Raw genomic sequence first — 22083 nt, 5'->3', positions numbered from 1 at the left:
CCAGCACCCACGCTGGCCAGGAGGGACGCAGTCCCTCACAGAGGGCACTAACAAAGCTGGCGTGCACGGTGCACGGGCTCAGAACCATCCATCCACATATGGCAGACAGGGCTACGGGCGAGTGTGCCAGGCTGAATATAAGGGCACTGCAGGAGGCGTTTCCTAGACGTACCTTGAATGCTGCAAACTACGGAAGGAGCAAGAGAAACAGGATCTGTCAACCAGCCTAATTAGAGTGCATTTTCCCCACGCAGAACTCATACGTGTCTCTCCAGGCTACAGGGCCCTCATTTCTTGACTCAGCCCAAAAGAAATTGAACGTATTTCACATTTCCATGACAATTTGTTCTCAGCGCTTCTCAGGAAGGAGGAACACAATGTATGCGTCCTAAGAAAACATTCATATGCTCAGGTACCTGTCTCAGCTGTTAAATCCCATGCGCCCATCTCCTTTGCAGTGCATCTGTTTCAGCAGCCAGCCCTGCTTCACCATGCTCCTTGCTAACCTCATTTTAACAATCTGAAAGCTCTCCTGCAAGCTTCCCAAAGCACCCGCATAGATGAGAAATTACGTTGAGCAAAGGCTACAAGTCTGGCTGCTGGCGTGGCTGCTCTTCTACATAATAAATGAAAAACATTTGTTTATGCCTTGCGTAGGGTCACGTTAATAGGATCTCTAAAATGAAATAACCAGTGCCAAGAGGCTGAGTGAACATCCCAGGTGGGCCCCTTCAGCCCCTGGGTGAGCTCTGCAAATGGCCTGACAGCGAGCAGAGCAGCCCTGCTAGTACAGCCACGAGCAAAAGCACCAGAGATCAACAACTCATTTTTTACAGGCCAGCGGGCTGACCTCTGGGCAGCATTGGAACGAGTCAGCATAAAGGTGACACAGCTCCACACATCATTATAAATCACCCAAACCAACCGGCAGAAAGCCCGTGTGCTGATGGAGTTAGCTTATAGCTTTTATTTCTTCCTCCCCCTTTTGTCTTTATTACCAGAGCTCTCCCCCATCCTCTCCCAGTGCCCATATGGCAGGTATCACGAGGGGCGAGCGGAACGTTCCGGTTCCACTCACCGAGCGCCCGCACAGCGTGCATTGCTGGATGTCACGGCGGCAGATGATGCAAGCGCTGCCTGTTGTCCAGGGAGTGGGTGCAGGTGGTGGTGTGTGACCTAATTCTGGGCTACTTCACTTGCGGTTGTGAGGAACGTGCAATCTACTGATAGCAGGAGGAGAAGGGAATTGTTACCAAAGGCAGGAGTGAATCCTATTTATTGGCTCTGTGTTTTCAAAAAGGGAGGTAAGGCCAAAACAACAGCGTAGCATCTCTGCTTCCAGGTCTTAGGGTGAGGAGTTCATATGGGAATATGCAAGTTAGGAATCAAGAAGCTTGGATGAGGCAGAAGGAAACCCAATTGCAACAGAGGGACAAAGATCAGCCGCGTAAGCTACAAAGAAAGGAGTATCATAAATTCAAGATGCATAACTACGTAGAATCATAGAATGGCCTGAGTTGAAAAGGACTTCTAAGGTCATCTGGTTTCAACCCCCTGCTATGTGCAGAGTTGCCAACGACCAGACCAGGCTGCCCAGAGCCACATCCAGCCTGGCCTTGAATGCCTCCAGGGATGGGGCATCCACAACCTTCTTGGGCAACCTGTTCCAGTGCATCACCACCCTCTGAGTGAAAAAATTCCTCCTAATATCTAACCTAAACCTCCCCTGTCTTAGTTTAAAACCATTCCCCCTTGTCCTATCGCTATCTACCCTTGTAAACAGCTGTTCTCATTCCTGTTTATACTCTCCTTTCAGAAGGCCACAATGAGGTCTCCCCGGAGCCTTCTCTTCTCCGAGCTAAACAAGCCCCGTTCCCTCAACCTTTCTTCATAGGAGAGGTGCTCTGATCATCTTAGTGTGAAAATCCACTACAGCAGTGTACAGAGCCACCCTCAAACCAAGCTGGAAGCCAGATTTGGATGGTGATGTCCTGTTAGTTCTCACCCACTGCAATCCATGGTTCATCACCTCTGCACTCAGGAAAACAGAGGTGTGAGTTTGGCCAAACTCCTGGTACAGCCAGACTCTCACCATTAGCCTGCAGTGGAAGTAGAGAGAAGACATTCCACAGTGGGAAATGGAAACCTTTGTTGCTTCTAATGCTCCCCAAATCTGTTTTCTTAACAGCATAGGACAAAAAGGAATTCCACTGCCTTCCAACAAGCCCATTCAGTCCTTTAACAAAAAAATCTGCTTCCCCACCTGATCATTAACAGTCACTGCTGCCAAGTATCTCAGGTTTTCTACGTGTGTAACTGTCCTGTAACTGGGGCAAATGTATCATCTGTTCCTTCACCAGGTTGATTTCTTTAATCATACCTCCTTCACACGATATACGCAACAAAATGAGCTCCGTAGCAACAGGGTAAATTTTCACAGCTGACTCTCCCTCTCGTAGGATTTTCTTTGGCATGGGCTGACACATCCTTGATTTTCTTGTCACTTGAAGATTTGGCTATATTTTAGAGTAACTCCTTCATCCCTAGAGGAAGCCAGCACTGTCCTACACATACAAACAACATCTCAAATTTACATCATTGCCCTCCAGTCAAAATCCAGAGAGATTCCACGGATTGTACAGAAAAGAAAACCAGAAGCAATTGATTTGCACAAGGCATAGCACTCCTTTAGTTAAAGGAGATTCTCAGCTGATCTGCATGTATATTCTTGAAGTCATTGGAGTCTTTATCACACCCATCCTATCAATCTCCTCAGCCGTAGGGACAATTCTGCAGATCCCTGAAGATGTGCTGTTCTATACCTAGTCTGCACAAAAAGCAAAAGGAGGTAGGGATAGAAAGGCAAAGGGAAGAGGGGGATCTAGACCTGACTGTGGGAACAGGAAACTAGTTTTGGACTTTTTAGACTTCCTCTCCCCCCATTCTATCTGAATAAAAATAATTAGGACTCAGGCTTGAGTCCAATGAGTCAAGGATGGGGATATTTGCTAAACCAGAAGCGAAAGATGATCCACTTTGAAGAAGACGTTTAAACAGAAGGAAATCAAGAGGAGAAAAAGAAGTGCAGAAACGTGCAGAAAAGATAACAGCGGGATTTAGCAACCATAAGGAATGGGAAGAGAGATGAGTAAGGAGAAGGGAGTTAAACCAAGCGTTGCAAGCTGCTTCATGGTTCTAAGTTAGCAAAGAAACAGATTCAAATGGATGTAAACAAAGGACTATCCATTAGGGACCTCATTCCCCACAATCAAGCAAACTATTGTCTAGAAGTTTTAAATCCTTGACACGCGCACGCGCTAAATTACAGAAAATGTGAAACATCAGCTAATCAACAACTTGCCTTAGAAGTCCTGCCCTCAAGCAGTTACTGCGCTCAGTAGGCTCTTCTGACCATCTGTCAATATGTGTGGGAAAATAAATGATAAGGACCCCAGCGCAGCAGCTCTGTAAAGGTCTGGATGTAAAATCCATTCTGCCAACATCAGTACAACGCACATTATGTTTGTGAGGCTTAAATTCTGCTCTTGACAGCTCCCATCCATCCATCTCTCATGTTGAAAGTACGAGGTAGCTGTTTCTTGTGTCCCAACAGATGGTTGCAACACCACCAGGAATCTTTGCATGGCCTCCCAGAGCCATGCCCTACTTGCCTTCACACCATCTTGAGTGCTGCTGATCCATCTCCAGAGCTCCATATTTTGTTTTCACACCACCTGATATGCCTGGACCAAAGGGAACAAAAGCTGGACTGCAGTGTCTGCCCTACTGAGGCTGCTGAAGCCAGGCTCTGGGTTAGGGAAAGCTGCAGCTATTCTTTGGCAGCTGACAGGAGTGCAGGGCAGCTTACATTTGCTGAATGGCTAGGATCAGGCCTTTAGCTTGTAAGCCAGGCAATACTGGTGCAGAAATCAAGAGACCGCACAGAGCAAATCCAATGGTGCTCTTTCCTTTTAGCTATTAAGAAGCAAACCTCATGCACCTACAGGGTTAATGCAAGCAACATCAGCCAGACTGCAGTTTATGCACAGCTTTGCTGCTCTCAATGCAGTAAAGGGCAGGCAGTGACTAACAGCACAGATAGGTGGGCTCTACTGAGGCTTCTTAGAGTGTTTCAACCCAAATGTCCTCTCTATCTTGCAGTAGGAGCCTTCCACACTGACAGAACATGAGTCTCACATCTGCCACAGCAGCTGAACCACATTTCAACTACATTTTCAACTGCAGAAGCTGAACATGCCCATTGCCTTCTGATGCCTACCTTATGCTCACTGATGTTAGCTGGACAACATTTGATGTCTGTATATGCCCATCTGAACTCTGTCTGTTAAAGCTCTCTCGTAATATCCTTCCATAAGCACCAGGGTGCATGGCAGGGCACACCAGTACCACCCACATACCCTCCTCTCGTTGTCAGTGGTGACCTGGCTCTTCACAGGCTACCATGGCACATGAACTCACCATCCCTGATCCACAGCCCCTTGGAGTGAAGGGACTTATGCTTCTGAGCAAAGGACTAACAGCTGTGGGAGGCAATTGTAAGACAAGATGGGAGAAGAGGCAGGAATCTCAGGCTTGCTTTTTCCTCACCTATACTTAGGCACCTGCATAAAGGACCTTTCATAGCTTGTCCTTCCTGTATTCATGGGCAAAGGCTCAAAGGACCTATCTAGTCTGCGGTCCTGCAGAGCTCTGGCTGCACAGCCTCGTTTGGTGTCTCTCATGTCTGGCAGGATATGACCTGTCTTTCAGGAATACAGCCAACCAGTCTGTAGGACTGCAGTGAAAAGCTCCCAACAAGAGGCCGACTCATGGCATTTCTTCTTTTTGCTCAGCTTCAAAGTTACACAAGTTCAGTGCCTCTGCTCAGTGTTACATCATATCACACCTAAAATTACAGAGATAGAGAAAAACTTGGACTCCCTTTGAGGATTTCACTCAGCTTCACCAAACTTTGACCCCTTGTGCTGAAGGTCTGGAGGACAGAGGGAAGAGATAAGTCTTCTTATCCTTAGTTCAGGGCATATGGGTAACAACAAAGTTCTGTTTTGTCTGTTATCCAGAAGTGCTGTGTGTTTCATTGAGCCCTAGAAGCATACAAGACACACAGCCCACACAGGAAAAAAAAAAATGTCCTAAAAGTGGCAGGAGGAGGGGAAGAGCTCGACAGTTTTAATTTAGTTTGTGTCTTTAATATTGCATGGATGCTCTTTGTTCATGTTACGTAGCACGCAAGCAGCACATAGAACAAATCACTGTCTGCTACACTAGAACAAGCAAAAACAGATACACCAAACATATGTAGATTCATCTGTGCTTCCCTTGCTCCTTCCAGTATGCATTTATGTATTTTGTTCACATTTAGAGTTCAAGTAGTTCAGAGAGTATCCCAATACAGCAATCGTGCAGTGATAACTATTATGGTTTAGGGACACTTTCACAGCCGCCACAAGAGCAGCAGAAAGCAAAAAGGTTGTGTACAACACAAATTTCCCTTTTTGGCTTTCTGAAAAGCCCCTGAGTTGGACATAAGGAGCCTTTGGGGGATATAGGAGACCAGCCCTAGAGCTTCTGCAGCTCTAAGCATTTTCCTTTAATCTGAGCTTCTAATGTGAATGAACGTGAACGAATTTCTGCCTCTTTTCATGGTGAAGATAGCCACTTAAACATGAACTGAAGGCTGGTAGAAAAATTGAGGAAGAGCAGAGAGATGGAGTTGTAAGTCACATGTGGTATCCAGCAGATGGAGAACAGTTCCACTCAAATAAGGAAATCGAATGTCAGTCCACTGCTTCCCTTTCCAAAATGAATCTCTCTGCTGACTCCCAAGAAAATCCAGCTTCAAAGGCTGAGCGCCTGCTCGCAGGAACAGGCAGACACGAGAACATGCACACAGGGAAATAACTTGAGTTTGCTCTCCTCCTCTACCAAAGAAAGTCCTCTCCGTCAAGTATTTTTTCCAGAACTGTACAGGAGAGGAGCAGGAGAGGAAGGAGGAGGCGGGAGGAGGGAAAGGGGAAATCCGGCATTTCCCATCCGCTCTACAGGAGGAAAGGCACAGTGGGGAGCAGCAAAGGAGCTGGGTGCACATCTTCCGCTTGGACAAGTGCAACTCAGGAATAAGTAACTCGTGGAGACCAGGAGAAGGAAAACGAGCAAGGAGGAGAAAGATGATCAGAATACATAGGAGAAGAGAAGAGGAGTGATCTAAGTCTACAGGATGAAACACCTTGGGAAGGCTCTGTGTTTTGGTGGGACAAACAGATGTATGTATCAGATGCGGGACAAGCAGCCAGATGTGTATATACACAAGTTTAAGAATCAAAATGAAAGCATGTAAACACAGAAAATAATGGGCTTTGTCTGGGGAAAAACTGGAAGTAATGAGAAGGGAGAATACAGAATACAGAAATAGGATACAGCGCTTGGGTCTGCTTTTACACATTTGCTCAAGCTCCTGTCCAACCTCAAGGAGAGACTACTCTCAATTTCAGCAGAAGATATCCCATTTTGAATTTGCCACTCCATAAAGGATATTCTGCCAGCACCTCTAATCAACCTTCTCTCACGACCGAGGACATGCCAAATATCTGAAGTCGACTCGTTTTGAAAGCTAAAACAGTACCAGTAATAGTAACAATTCCTGGCTGAGTCACATCTTCATTTTAAGCTTCACACATTACCCATTCAAAGGATTTCATTTGAAAATTGTTATTTGTTGAAGCTTCTTTCCTTTTTCTTTTTTTTTTTTTCTAGTAGCTCAGATGAATAGGATCAAGATTTCCTGCTTTATGGATGAGATGCTTTTTAGAACATTACAGGGTTTTTCCTCCCTCCTCTTCCCAGCCCTCACACACCTCTATTGGTGGGAACTTTCCTTGCAGACACCATGCTTCCCAAGGACAGACTTGGAGAAAAGATGAACTATTTCCCTTACATCATTTTAACGTTGGCTCGGAGGCTGATGAAAACGGTTGTACTGTGTGAGCAGATGAAGCTGCAACCACATGTCTTCACTCTTTCTCCTGTAATCTGATACCTGGCTTTAGTGATCCCTCCAGCTCTTGAATTAGGAATGGAAAATATGAGAGCTCTGTTTCGCAGCAAAGGTTTAGACACACACACACACACACACATACACACACACATCCCTGGGCTACTTGCAAATGGTATTTGCTTTACATTGGACTTTAACACCTGACAGGAACAGCACACACAGGCAGTGTACCCATACACAAACCCCCTCCTGGGGTGCACAGCACTGCTCAGAGTGGGTGGTCTGAAGCCCGAACCTGAGTCAAGCCTGAAGCCTAATTCTTAAAGCCGTCTCCGTTGTGTCATACCTCACAGCTCCAGCTGCCAAGGGTGCAAATAATGGCATTTGAAAGCAAACAGCTACTGCTAGATGCAAAAGGAATGAGACATTAAAAAGCCAATAGCTGCTTCCTGCATAACTGCCGTTTGTTGCAAGAGTACAACAGGATGCTGGGCTAAAGGCTTTATAAAAACGTTCTCCCTAACCATCATGCTCATCTTCCAAGTCCTTTGAAAAACATTTCTAAAGCATCTCCCTGGCTATTTATCTTATTACAAGCTCTCTGCCACACAACCAGCAAATTCCAAATCCAAAGCAGAGCGCAAGCAGCCCCCTGCAAACACGGCTCTCGTGGCAGCATGCAGCGTAAGTGGCATTCCCAGGCTGCCCTCGTGCTCCAGTAAGGACTGCAGCACGTTCCCATGCTCACAAGGCAAAGCCTCCTCACTGGGCGCTGCATCTCAGCCACTTCAGTGACACAGTTCCAGCATTTGCCAAGTAGCTTGCATCATGTAACATGCTGCGAGGCTTTTCACAGCAACATGACTCACAAGCTTCCCTTCGGGGGCCCTTTCCCAAAAGCCATGCTGCAGCTCTGACACCGGTGAGCTTCCCCACCTCTGTGTGAAACGGTAGCAGGAATCCTGGACCTCTTTTGCTCCCTTCTGCAAGTGGCTCTGCCCTGCCAAGCTCCACATAACGCTGCCTCTCAGTGTTTACAAGGCAGGAGGACTATCACCTTTCACAACATCACCAAGTCATTTTCCCATTAAGCTTTTGATGCGAATCAGGTAGCAAAGTGATGGGGAACCAGCAAAAATACTGTTGCTCCTCCCTCAGGAATTTGAGTTTGTGGTGCTGCTGATTGTTTGAGAGAGGCCCCATTTCAGTTAATGTGGGATTAAATTCTGTCATTTGAGCCATCCAGTGATACAGGCAGGTAATGGTGAAGATCTATATGGAAACAAAGCTTAACTTTGCCTTCTTCCACTGTAGTGTAAGAACACTCATTTTTACTGACTGGCAACAAGATTTCTAGAATGATTTGCTATAGCTCTGAAATGGCATGCATCATTAAAGGGGTAGCGTTTTTGGGAATAGTGAGAAACAAACAGTGTGCAGTGCAAACTAAGCAGTGTAAAAACACACCAAATTAAGCATTACTTTGTCTTAGGCTGCTGGTTCCTGAGCTGAAGTTTGAAGAGATCTGGTGAGCTGCAGGATATTGGCTCTCCATCTTGCTTCCAGCTGCTTCTACAGATGTCCGGGCTCTTCATTGCCAAGAAGAGCTAGGAGGCTAGTGAAAGCAGCTGGAAGAGAAGGAGGTGGAGGAGGAGTCAGGCTTGCAGCCTCAGGGGAGGGCATGAAGGGGAGGAGAGGGAAACAGGCACTGCCCACACATGCTCCACAACTTTGGCTGGAAGGTGCTGACCACTAGGAAAATGCGTAAATGTGTAATGAATGGGGAGAGAAAATGAGGCACGGAGTGTTTTAAGGGGTTCCCCTCCACGCTTTTTTTTTTTTTTTAAAGTAGAAGGGAGCTAGGAGAGTGAATCAATTCATTAGGCAGCATCTCTGCAAGAAGCTGGGAACAAATAGGGTAGAGGCTCAACAGAGAACCAGCGAGGAGGGAGAGGGAGAAAGATAGCAATAAGGTGATCAAATACTAGTGGTGTATGCAAGAGCAAGAGACTCACTTAGCAGATGGGAGGAGAGAAGAAGAAATGATTAATAGAGAATGTGAGGCCCTTCCCCCTCCCTCAAGCAGAACTAATCACGTGGAAGACAGCTAAAATGTTACTTCCTAATATTGCTTTGCTGCAGTAGTTGCCGCATGACAGAGGAGAACAAGCCTGTCCCTACGACGGTCTCCCTAGAGCATGGAGTCGAACCCCTGCAGCAGAGCAACCACCACCTTTTGACTGCTGGTGCTGAAGGGCTGCCTGTCAGGATGCATCTGTCTCATCTGTCATATCCTGAGAGCTTCTGTGTGCTCCTGCAAGTGAAAAGCAGCATTCTTGCTTTCACCCAAGTCACCTCCCAGAGAAAAATGACTGGTCTTCTTGTGCAAGCCAAGTCTAATTGTTAAACTTCCCTGAACTAGGAGCCAAAAATCTCCTCACCTGCTGTCAGAACATACCTCTGACCAAGCATTCGTGCAGCCACACCTGGATACTAATCCCCTGCTTTTCAGCACTGGCGAGCTCTGCTGCTACACTCACTGACCAAAGGCACAGGTCAGCTCTGCAGCTGGCCCGCTCCCCTGGCTTGCGGGATGAAGCACAGGCTCCCTTTACACTGCAGCTTTCTCACCCTGGCCTGCTGCAAAATGGAACAGAAAGAAGGAACATAAGCACAGAAATAAATACATTAGCTAAAAGGAGAGAGACTCCTGTGGATTTCTGGTGAAAGCTTGCCATCAGGACTGCCATGCACTCAGCTACTGTGGGCAGCAGATAAATTCCCCTTCCCAAGAAACAAGCTGAACAGCTTATTCCCTCCTACATTTTGCAGGTATGACCACGTCCATCCATCTCCTCAATTTTCTCTTTTACAGAAGAAACAACCTCAGCACCTTCATTTTCTCCTCACAGTCATGTCTGTCAAATCACCAATCCTTCATGCCACTTCCCTCTAGATTTTTTTTTTTCTTTTAAAAACAAACAAACCTGGCCTGTGTGAGTTGTTCTGCTGTTTTTGAGGCTGCAAGCAAAAAAACTGGTTCAAGGCGCCAGCTGAGACCTCACCAAGCTGGGCTGGGTGGAAGAATCTCTGCACCCTCCTTGCTTATAAATCCCAGCTTGTCTTTATCACAGCTGTGCAAGCCTGGTGACTCGTGTCAGCCCAGGGGCCATCATCAGCTCCAGCCCCTTTCTGCAGAGCCATCTCCCACACAGCATCTGGGCTGTCTGTTCTTCTCACCAAGAGTACAACTTTCTTCTTGTCCTTTACCAAACTGCCTCTTATTTCCCCCAGGTGGCTTTTCAAAGTTGCCAAGGTTTTGAATCTTAACCCTATTCTCCAGCAAGTTCAGTGCTCCTCTTACATCTGTATCATTTGCAAGTGTAATGAGGTTTCACAGCAGAAATATCCCCACTGTGCACCACTTTTGGGAAGGACACACAGGAACTGACCACTGAGGACAGTGTGTTTGTGATGTTGTGCCCTGCAACAGCCGATGCCTGGAATTTCCCCTGGAAGGAACCCAAGAGCCACAACGCAGTGCACAGGATGAGGGTGGTGAGGGTATCACGCAAACATGTTCTGCTTGCAGTGGGCTGCTGCTTTCTGCCACAATACAATAACAAAAATAATTCAGATCAGTTGCCGTGCTGCAATTCAACCCAGCATGAGGGAGCATGAGGGAGAAAACATACAGATAAAAAAGTGCAAAAGCCTCAGCAAGACAAAATGAAAAGGAGCGTTTGCCTGATGATGAGCCTCCAGAAGAACCAGCGGTGGTGCCTCCTGCCAAAAAACAGGCAGGGTCCCTGTGCAGGACCCGTATCCTTGAAGCTTTCTACCTCCTCTCACCAGTAAGCATCACTCCTGCAGCAAGAAGCAAAGCCTGCTAAATCCATGCAAGACATCTCACACCAGATACTTTCTCCCCAAAATTCTGAGGCTATGCTACAATGGCAGGTAACCATGGACAGGTACAAGGTAAGCAAAAATTAAAACATGGCTAAAGGCAAGGAAACAGAAGTAGGCAAAAAGCTGGCTGCGTTTCTATCAGACAACTTAGCTGGAAGGACCTGAAAGCATTTCACAGACAAGTTACCCCTTCAGCCTCCTTTCTCCCACGTGAAAAAGCACCAAGCATGCCCTGGGCTGCAGCAGCACCTGGTCACCATCCATAGCTTTGGGCAATATGGCAAAAGGGCTCTTTGATCTGAGGCAGTGTTTCAGGGCAGCAAATTGTAGGTGCCCTATGGGACAATGTTTGTTAAACCCGTAGCACGTAGTACTGGGCTATAAATTCCATCAATTGCCCATGTTATAAAAATTAGTTTTCTTAATAAGAGGAGCATGCTGAGACCAGGTACAAACACATTTGACTAAAATCCATCCAATCCCTCTCCTACTTATGCAGTTGCAAATACTTTGACTTTATGCTGGAAAAAAAATACTCAGAATTTACCGTGTTCTTTTACACCCAGCTCCCATGCTTAACAGAGAAGCAAAAGACAGCCTGTGCCTGACTCAAAGCAGCAGGCACAGGGACAAAGTCAAATGCCAGAAAAATAAGGAAATCCAACTTCACTGGCTTATTGGGATTTCCAGCAGAAAAGTAGCTGGTCCTAACACCAGTGGGGAATCCAGCTTTCCCTTTATGAATAAGAAAGCTGAGAGAGCATGGCGTATGCCAACAAGATTGCCAAGAGATTATCATAATCACCAGCAGCACAAACCTTGCCTTTGCCTTGGACAGTTTCAGCCTCAGAATGACCAACTCCTACATCTGAAGGCAGCCAGAGTCCAAATGAACATGGTCCATAACACTGGAAGATGATGATGGTAGCCTACAAAAGCACTGTGAGCAGACCACTTAAAACAACAAGAATGTGTTTTATCTGCTTCTTAACACCAGAGCTTAAAAAAAAAAAAATCGCTGCAGGAGACTGCAGAAGAGAAATGAAGATTTTTGTTTGTTTCTAAGCACTGCAAAGCTTTGTAGTTTTCCTAACTCTGTACACCATATAAATCCCCCGATCAGCAAGATTTACTGCATTCGGAAGTACTGGGTGGAGTGCTCCAGCAGAACTGGACCACTGCTACAGAAGGATTTAAAATAAAAGTGATGTCAGGAAATGGGTGGGGGCAGGGAAGGGGAGAATAGCAAATGACATAGCCCACGATCAGGAAACTCACTTGGCAAGATTTGTGGAAAACCAGAGGTATACAGGAATAAAGCAGCGCTCCGGCTGCTCCCAACGCTAATCTGTTCCCGTTATCGAAGATCAAAGAAAAGAGGACAGTTGCCAGCTCTGGAGAATTGGGAGCAGTGCCAGCTGACGACACGCTGTGATAGGCAGCCACTTGGGCCTGGGTGAGGCCTGCTATCATGTGATGTGTGCTTGATAGGGAGGGAGCAGGGGAGGGAAACACCAACTGCAGAAAGCACCTACCGTATGCTTACTGAAGAAAGGTAAGAGGGATGCGGAAGGAAGAAAGAAAAAGCATCCTGCATCTACAAATCAGATCCAGCAGATTGTTGTTTGGGAGGTTTTTGCCTTTTCTGGGCAAAAACCAGGAGGCTTCACAGCAGCAAGCACAATAGGCAATGCCACACTTAGCCAGATGCAGCTGCAGCACTACGCTGCTTTCAGGGGGAAATCTGTCAAGGCAGAATTGAAATAGCAAAATGTTTTTACATTTGCAGACAGGCCAGCAAATCCCCAAAAGCTCACCAGAAAAGGGGTGCCAGCAGTCACGCTGGTGGGCCTGGTTAATGGAGCCTGGGGCTCCTGTACAGCCAGGATGAATGCAATAAAATGCTTCTGGATGTCTGTACTGATACAACTTGCAGAGGAGAGTGAATTTCGTGTTTCTACACTGAGGAGCTACCTAGTGATGATCTGCCTCAAATACAGGAGCTCCAAGGATGGAAGATCACAGCAGCTCCAGAATGGTGATGCTGACTGCTGTCCTCCCCCTGAGCTGGGAGATTTCTGTGTCCTGCTCCACACATACATCCACATCTGGATGCACAATTCTGTGCCACAAACCACAGAAGTTGAACAGATACGTTGGAGGGATAGGGTGAGGAAATACTATCTTCAGGAATTCAACAGAGTAAAGGGTATGGCAGATACACTACAGCAATGGGAATGTTGAAGGGCTTGGCACTGAACTCAGGTCACCTGAGTCCCACTGCCCCATCCTGCACAGCCCCTGCTCTCCTCTCCTTTATGGCAGCCTGGGAATTAGGAGCTCTTCCAGGCAGACGCCTGTTTTGGAGGATTTTTTGAAAATTCATCTGCAAAGCACCTATTGGGTAGATTAGGTCTTAATGAAAAAGGAATTCCCCTCCAAAGAAACCACCAAATACAAAACAACGCAGGCCAGCTTTGAAAGCCAGAAAATGCATTAGCATAGCATATTAGTGACAAATTTGGGGCAGCCAAGAAAAGCTGAAGTATGTAAAACATGGGAGAGAGTTAAAGGAAACACATCTGCAAAGAAGATAATTCAGAGGGATAAAGCCTCTCAAGTTACCAATAGCCTCACAACAGTTCGTGGTTGTAAAACATCAGGTACCAAAACAATAAAAATTAGGTGTTTCATTTGAGAGCCTCAGCTTGGAAAGATATTTCTGCTTTTTTTGATCCAAGAAGCGAGGGCCCAGTTAGCACTTAGCTGCACACCCTTGTTGATAAGCCTGAGAAGTCTCCCCTTCTGAGCCAGCCGTCCTCGGCAGCCGTCCAGCATGCTCACAGGACAGCCTGTTTCTGCACGCGCGGGGCAGACAGCGCTGTGTTTTGGCAACCTGATGTCGATTTAACACCACTTATCTGACTTTCCAAGAGACAGAAAATACTTGGATATGCTTCGTAAAAAATGCGGCTAATGTGGGGATTGCGTTCTTTTTAAGACTATTTAATTAGGCCATGAGTCACACATGATACAACTACTCGCAATGTAGTCTGGGGAGAACCAGGCCTGAGACGCGACTGCCAGATACTGGGTTTGGTCCCTTGGCCTAGAGGGACCTGTTTTTCCCACTGATCAAAAGGAGTCAAAATTAGAGGAACAAAATCAATCAGTTGTGGCTGTCTGAGTGCTGCTAAGAAAGCTACTGCTGGCACTCCAACGTAACACTCCCTGTGTGCACTCTCTGCTGTGTGAAACCAGTAGAGTCACTACCTGAAACTAGAATCACCAGTTTGTTTTAATTTTGTATGTCTAGTTATTGGTGATTCTCTCTCTTTAGGTGTTGGCACTCCTCCTTAATTAACCCAAGTCTCTGCCTCTGGGCAGTGACAACAGTCACACACCCGTATCTCCAGCAGCATGAAGGAAAACACCTATCCCCCACACAGACTGAGCCTGAACCCTTTTAAAAGGGTCTGCAAGTGATCCTGACTCCATTACAGCCAGGGAGAGCTGGATTTCCAGGGCCTGAGCTTCACAACAACTGTTCAATTCACTTCCCAAAACATCATCATCTCATTGGAGTAATAAGCAGGTTTTAATGGCCAGCGGTTTCATGAGCAGCGCTTGCGTTAGCGGCATCAGAAGCATCAGACTTGCTTTTTGCTTTGCCTCACCATTTGATACATCTCCAGAGCTTGTCTGGCTTTGCTTCATTCACTTTTAAAATCACACCTGGATACTCAACTTGGTGACATTTACGCTTAACTTCTATCCCAAGCTCATTTAAACCACTGCTGTAGTTCACCCTGTTTGCCCTAGGAAACACAAAGGTAATGGAAAGATTCTTGAAAAAGAAAACCAGGAGACAAACAGATCTTGACCAGTTTCTGGAACACAAAGTGTTTTTGAGTACTCTTTTCTTATTTTCTTGGTACACACAATCATACAAAACCAACGCTTCAAGAACACTCACTTCAACTGGAAACAAATGCCACTACAAATATTTCTGTGCTCATGTCTACCTACGCACAAAAGACAACATTATAGCTTGAATTGCACCCAAAACATACCCCTACTAAAATCAGCAGCATTGTCTGATGACAAATAAGGGAAAAAATTGACCAGTTATGCAAAAATCTAATAAACTAAAAAAGCTCAAATGTAAACTCATGGTCAGAGTAGCAGCTCAAGGGATCAGACTGAAATTACATAGAAAAGTGAAAAGTGAAATAACCAATACGTAAAGACATCCTCTGCCCACCCACCTCCTTAGTCTTGCTAAAAGCATAAAAATCACCATGGCAGGAAAAAAAAATCAGACTGAGCTCCTTGCATCCCTTCAGAATGAGGCCACTTCAATTTAAGGTTGAATGATACTGCCAAAAAGGCATGAGGGTATTCTGACTGTGTTCATGCCCATCCTGAATATGAAGATGGCTTTGGAAACTATTTAACTTTTTGTTTTTACTTTTTGTTTTCTTCTTTAGTATGGTTAGCTTTGCAGACAACTGTTAAATATGCTTTACTGATAATAGATGAAAAGAGAAATGCATGGATGTTTTGGCTTCAACACTCATTAAGAACACAGAGCAGGTACAAGCATCCTGCTCACTGGTAGGATCAGTCAGACCTTGTGCTTTCCTGCCTACAGCCATTCCTTTAGTTGTGATCTAGGCAGCTCCTGCAAGCCAAGCAGGGTCAGGTTGGGTCAACAGGCAAAGGAAAGGCCCCCAAGGAAGAATCCAAGTGCCGTAGATACCAGAACTGGTGGGGATGCAGCAGCACTGCCCTGCTCTCTCAAGGCTTGCCTATCCATGGGGAAACTGCTATATAGTCACCCAACTGCATATATGCAGTATGGTATCTCACAGTCTAACCACTCTCCACACAGATGCCAAATAGATACAAGATGCCCTCATGCAACACAGATAACACCACTTTCAAACCAGATTCTGCACTATCATCTAGGAGAAGGAAGGCACAGTACCTTATACACCCTCACACCTTTGCTCACTAGCTGTCACACAAGTGGAATCAGCAGTGTTGAATGAAGGAACAAGCAGGTTGTCATGCCACAAGAAAACAAACCTAGCAAACGTTTTGCAGATAAGTGAAACATCTCAATCAGCCAGCTATTAAAAACCCTGATCAGCTTCCATTTCAGTTACCTTAAATTATCCACAGCTTGCCACTGCATCTCATAGATTCTCACCCTTCCTGACCCAGTGCCTCCCGTGCTATCCTGCTGTCAGACAGCTTCTGTGTTCCACCCAGTGCCCGGCTGTGTACCAGGAGAGAGGAACAGTTCCTGTGTGCAAGCACACATTGTTTGCAAAGTGCATTAGGATCTTTTGTGATTTAATTCTTACAAGTAGGACCTGCTGAGTTACTTTTGTTAGTGTTATGAATGTGCTATATTGTGACTGCAGTTCACATCATGGTTAGAAAAAGCTATCTGAAAAGCACCGAATGCTTTGGTATTCATTTGTGGAGAAGCTCTAAAACCCTCTGGAGAATGTTTACAGGAATGTTTAAAATTGGCCAGAGACATGACTGGGTTTGTATGCCTGTGGAGTACACGCTGCAGTTGTAACTCCTGCCACCCCTGTAAATTTGCTTCAACTGGAGATGGCATGAACTCTGAGGGACGTGGATCACCACAACTTTGCAGTCACTGCAATGAAGACCGTGGAAAGGAAGCTGTGGGAGTCAGGTGAGGAAAACCCCAGGACTCTCAAATACCCACTCTGCAGAGTCAAAATGATTTCATAGTCACGCTGCTTAAGAACAGGACTTCCTCAGGGACACACGATTAAACATCCAGAGGAAGCATTTCAAGAGAAACTGTATTAGTAACTTGATTTCTGATCTTTTCACTTTCAGCTACTTAGAAGTATCTTGAGTCACTCCTAAACTGCATTAGGTATTCTGCTGGGGGCGGGGGGAGGAGAGGAGGGGAACAGAACACAACATACTCAGCTTCTCTTTCATTATTTCCTCCAGATAAAGCTCTAAACTTCAGATTTTCACTTTTATCAATTGACATTTTTAATTTTTCAGTCCACTGAGTTTTTCTGTTTGTTTTAAGAACAGTGCCTGTGACAGCGTGCAATGCAAAAACCAAAGGAATTAACACAAGTCCCAAAGCTCTCTACGGTTTCACTTTCCACTGATTCTGCAAGGAGCAGTCCATCAGAAACGGCCTTCTAACAGCCATATACGAAAATGGAGAGGACAGGAAGAGAAAGCAAAAGCAAGCCATGAAAATTCTTTTCTGCTGCGGCCGCACGCAGACTCCTGAATCATCCCCGCACGCACTGCATATTTAGAAGGAAGAAACAACTGCATTATTGTATAAGGCTGATTTGAGTTAAATACGGGATAGTACAATTTCAGACTGTGTCTAGTTGTAGATAGTAGAAAATCTCCGGACAAATTATTACAAGAGTCTTTAAAAGTTCTCACATCAGGAAATCAGACACAAAAGAGAAGGAACTCTCCCCATCCTCCCCCCTGAACCTGCAGCACAGCATTACTGCCTGTTTTTCTTCTGTATAGCACAGGCACTACGGAACCTGAGAGAAAGCACAAAGATCACTACTACAAGTACCAAAAAAAAATTTACCCTTAGATGCACACCAGTTTTTTTACACTGACTTCATGTGTGACGTGACAGAATCTCCACACCTCCCTTCAGCTTGTTGGTTTTTATTTTATTTTTTCAGCTGGATGTGGCTCTGGGCAGCCAGGTCTGGTGGTTGATGACCCTGCACAAAGGCAGGGGGGTTGAAACTAGATGATCTTTATGGTCCTTTTCAACCCAGGCCATTCTGTGATTCTGTGAAATGTAACCAACCAACCAGTCTTAAGAGGCAGCTAAGAAACTTACTCCTTACTCTAAAAAAGCAAAGCAAAACAAAGTGAATTTTGTTTCTTCCACCCAAAGGGAATCCTGCCCAATTCTGGAGCAGACAAGTGCAAAATAAATAAAGCATGGTTTACATCATCTTTCACAGACTCCTCATTTTCTTGTTATTTCACAGATGCTATGTCCCTCTTAAATTATACAGGGATATACTTTCCTTCCCAGTTACTGTCACCATCAAGGAAGTCTGATAGGAGAAAGAAAGAAATCACTAGTGACTCACAAAACATTGCTGAAACACAGAGAGGAGTTAGAGAATGGACTGTGAAAGAAAAGTGCTCTCCGTAACATCTGTCACTTATAGTAACTTTCTAAGCTAAAGCTAATAGAAAATGTTTTCAGACCCACATGTTGAGCTGCTTATCCCCCCGGGCTGTTTTGTTTAAAATAACATTCATTATTCAAAAAGAGAAAAAAGAAAACAAACAAAAAGTGAAAGAAACCAAAACCACCAGCCCTGCCGTTTTTGAGAGTTAGGGCCTAAGAAAGTGCCAGGAGATAAGCAGAGCCCTGCCAGTCGCATCGAGCCGCGCTGCTGCCATTGCAGCCGCCATGCTGCTGGAAGCCTTGGTTGGCCAAGCCACGCTGGTGCTTGGCACAGCATGCCTGTGGCTCCTGGCTCTGCTGCACAGCCCTGCCAGAGACCAGTGCTGCTGGAGGAAGCAAGCCCGGGCCAGCAGATGTTACTAACACTTACTCCTGTCACCAGCAGAAAAGACAAGAAAAATCTTGAAGAGGCAGCAACTTGTTTTCTTCATCCGGAATTGGGAGATGGGGCTGGGGGAAGGGAGTGGGATGGCACCCCTCAGAACTGCTCGTTCAAAGCAGTCTTTGTTGCCGTGCCACTGCTCGAGTGTTACTGCTTCCAAAAAGAAATAAATTCAGTGTAATTAAAGAAGGTTTTCGGCCACTTTAGTTCAACACACTATAGTATTGCTGAGAAAATTGAGTCAATTTTTAGTGATGAAACACACGTGTCAGTTAAGAAAATTTTTTTGTTCACTTTTAACCACAGTTTTAATCAGGTATAAAAAAAAATAAGGTATTTGTAAGAGAAAGCCAGTGGGCCTTGGCAAGTAGCAGTTCTTCCATGCAATTGGACAGAGGGCTTTGCATTTCTCACCAGATTGTCAAAACAGCTTCCAGATCCCTGCTTTGCTTTGCACAGAACCATAAGAGCCACTTCCATGAGTTTACCCCAGTCCCTGCTTTGATTCTCTTGATTTCTCCCTCTCTGTTGAGTTTTCATGGCACTGCCAACAAAGATACCCAGTAAATTTCCTGTGCTTGATGATATCTTCGAAAGGGTGAAGCAAGAAGAGTCTTTGCAGGCTGAGAAAAAGGCTACAGAGAACTTCAGAGCAAGTCCTCTGTTGGGTGAGACATGAGAAAGGGTGCAGATGCAAAGGCACCACACGCTCCATAAAGCACTGTGCCTACTGGGGAGAAATAATAATAATAAAACCAAGGAAGGAGTGGGCTATGGTAGCTATCTCTATGCTGTGAAACAGATGGGAGCACCGTGGCTCTCTTCCTTTTCGCTCTTGCTGATTTTCTCGGGCTGGGGGCCCACTTTTGTGCCAAAGCTGTGAGGACCCAGCCAAGGTGAGAAACCAGACATGGGGGGTGTGCTTGGGTTTTTAAGTTTGGATGGAGCCGATCAGAGATGCTGGGTTGTGTTTCTGCTCCTTCACTTTGCAGGAGCATCTTAGAACAAACAAGAAGTCCCCAGTAGCTACTACGGACTGTCCTCCACCTCATTAATCTTGGTAATGTTCATGCTCTAACAGACACAGAACAGACCAAGGAGCAGTTCTTGCCTTCTAAAGCAGCAAAAAAACTCCCAAAAGGGTTAAGAAACCCTCCCTCCAGCATTCAGTCTTGTCCAGAGCTGTTTGAGCACTCTGCTCCCATCTCACACTGCTATCAAGCATGGAAGAGACCATCCTTATGATGGTGCTTTACTGTTCAGTAAAGCTGTAACCCTTTTAGAAGGATGCAATGGTAGGAGCGTGCAGCGTTACCACATACTGCAACTACACCAAAATTCAGACAGGATCTGAAGTGGTTTTTTGGTGGGTACCTGAGCCAAATGATTAAATGAGAACTTCGGTTTCACTCCTTCGGTTTTGTTTCATAGAAATCTTGAAACTATCAATGAGCATGGATGTAAAAATAGCGAGAGCAAAAAGAAGTATCCAGCATTAGTCCTTAAGAAGCCTTACCACATCAGTTTGAATGGGCTGACCACAGGATTTTTCTGAATCCTTGAGGAAGGATAGTTCTTTTAAAGATGCATGACCAAATTGTACCAAAACTACACCTTGATAACAGATCAACCTATGACCGTAAAACTAAAGCACTTTTTTTTTTAGCTTTTTATTTTTAACTGGTTAAGATTCCATATTGGATCTCTGGCGACATTAAAGCTAGATTTAAAACACTGCTCAACACAAACATCCACGGACACCCAGGAAGCTTTATTACATGCAGAACAGAGCAGAGGAGGGCTGACTACACAAAAGGCCATTCTGTAGGTTCCCAGCAAGAGAAAACATACTACAGTGCCTCCCTGACCTGTGGTTTAGGAGAAGGCTAGCATGACCAGTTCTGGCTAATTCTTATGATGGGCAACAAATGCAAGTCACCCACTGGGAGGTGGAGGCAAAACGCACAGTCCTTTCCCACCAGCTCATCTCCTTCTTTGAGCAGCAGCAAGCTGGCTGGACAAGATGAGAGACAATACAGGATGGAGAAGAAAAAACAAAACAAAACAAAACAGAAAAACACTACTGTAATTTTCCTACTGCTTGTCTCCTCCCCCTAATGGCAGAACAGCTGAGAGATTAACTGCCCGTATAGCTTTTGTAAGGGGAAGTTCTGCTGGGGATTGTGACAAGCCTCACACAACACACAGCGCTGCTGAATGACCCAGCATTGCCTGGCAGGAGCAATCCAGGAGCCCTGCCTTTCTCCTGCACGCTGACAAGGCGAGGTTTGCGTGGGGCAATCCTCATGCTTTGCAAGCTCTCAAGCACTGGCTGAAGGCTGGCTGCTGGTGCCCTCTGCAACTGCTGAGGGCTTCTCTTAGAAATGACAACGGCCAGGCCCTGCCACACGCCAGCCCCTCTGGGAGCAGGACGTCAAGCAGCCACGCCAGACTTCAAGGGCAGTAGGACTCACTGCACGTCTTCCTGGTTTTGAAAGAGCTGCTATTCACCCTTTCCTTCCCCTCTGCAAGATCAGCAGTCCCACTCGGATCACTCTCTTCTGACGAGATGCGCAGATCTGTTCCACACTTGCTCCAGCTCTCTGTGAGTTTGTTGAGAAGTAAGGGCCCACATAAATCCTTATCTTCTTACCTACTTCCACAGAAGTTGAAAACCTTTGAGACTTGTGCATTGCCATCACATTTGGTCAAAAGCTATTAATGGGACAAACGGCAGACCAGAAAAAAATGCATTTTTCTTTCCCTACCTTTCTTTGTCCCTCCTTACTTTGAGGCCTTTCGCTATTAACCCAATTTGAATACACCCTGAAAACAGGTATAAAGTTTGTACACTAGCAAGTGTTAACATTGGCAGCTATTCACATTCCCTTCCAAGATTTCATAGAGCCTGTAAACCCCTCACAACAAGGCCTAGATGGAACAGGAACTTACTGCCATCTTTGCAGCAGTACAAGAAACAAAGCAGAAGCTGATGCAGTGTTCTTTATATTTTCGAAATATTTGCTTAGAAGTGTCATTAATTCAAGAATAACCCATCAAGTAGTTGTTCTGGTAGGGTTATCAACTTCATCACTGTAATATTCCAATTTTCTGTCACACAACACAGTGATTTTCGTGTTTGTTTTGTCCTGTTACCAGAGCAAACCATTCATTTTTAACTGTTGGTTTTGGCATAGGAATACTGTAAGTTCATAATGGAAACGTGTTTTCAGTGGTAGTGCTGAACAATAGAGAAGTCTCTTTCAACTGCCGGGCTACGAGGAGAACCATCTGTTATTAAGTTTAAGTCCAGCCGCTCCGCTTCAGAAATGCCATGGAAGCTTTGCTAACTTTGCCATCGACACATTTGGAGCACTAAAGGAAAACTGCTGCTTTCATAGAGATGTTCTCTGAACCCAGCACCACGAAAGGGTACCTTTATTGCAGCCTAATTTGCTAACAAATAACTAAATACTGTTCAGGCAAACATTTCCTGGGTGTTGTGGACAAGCTCTGGGG

This window comes from Meleagris gallopavo, chromosome 2 (assembly GCF_000146605.3).
Source record: "Meleagris gallopavo isolate NT-WF06-2002-E0010 breed Aviagen turkey brand Nicholas breeding stock chromosome 2, Turkey_5.1, whole genome shotgun sequence".
Classification (NCBI taxonomy): Eukaryota; Metazoa; Chordata; class Aves; order Galliformes; family Phasianidae; genus Meleagris; species Meleagris gallopavo.
The sequence above is the reverse complement of the archived record's forward strand: the minus strand, read 5'-3'. Positions refer to the sequence as shown.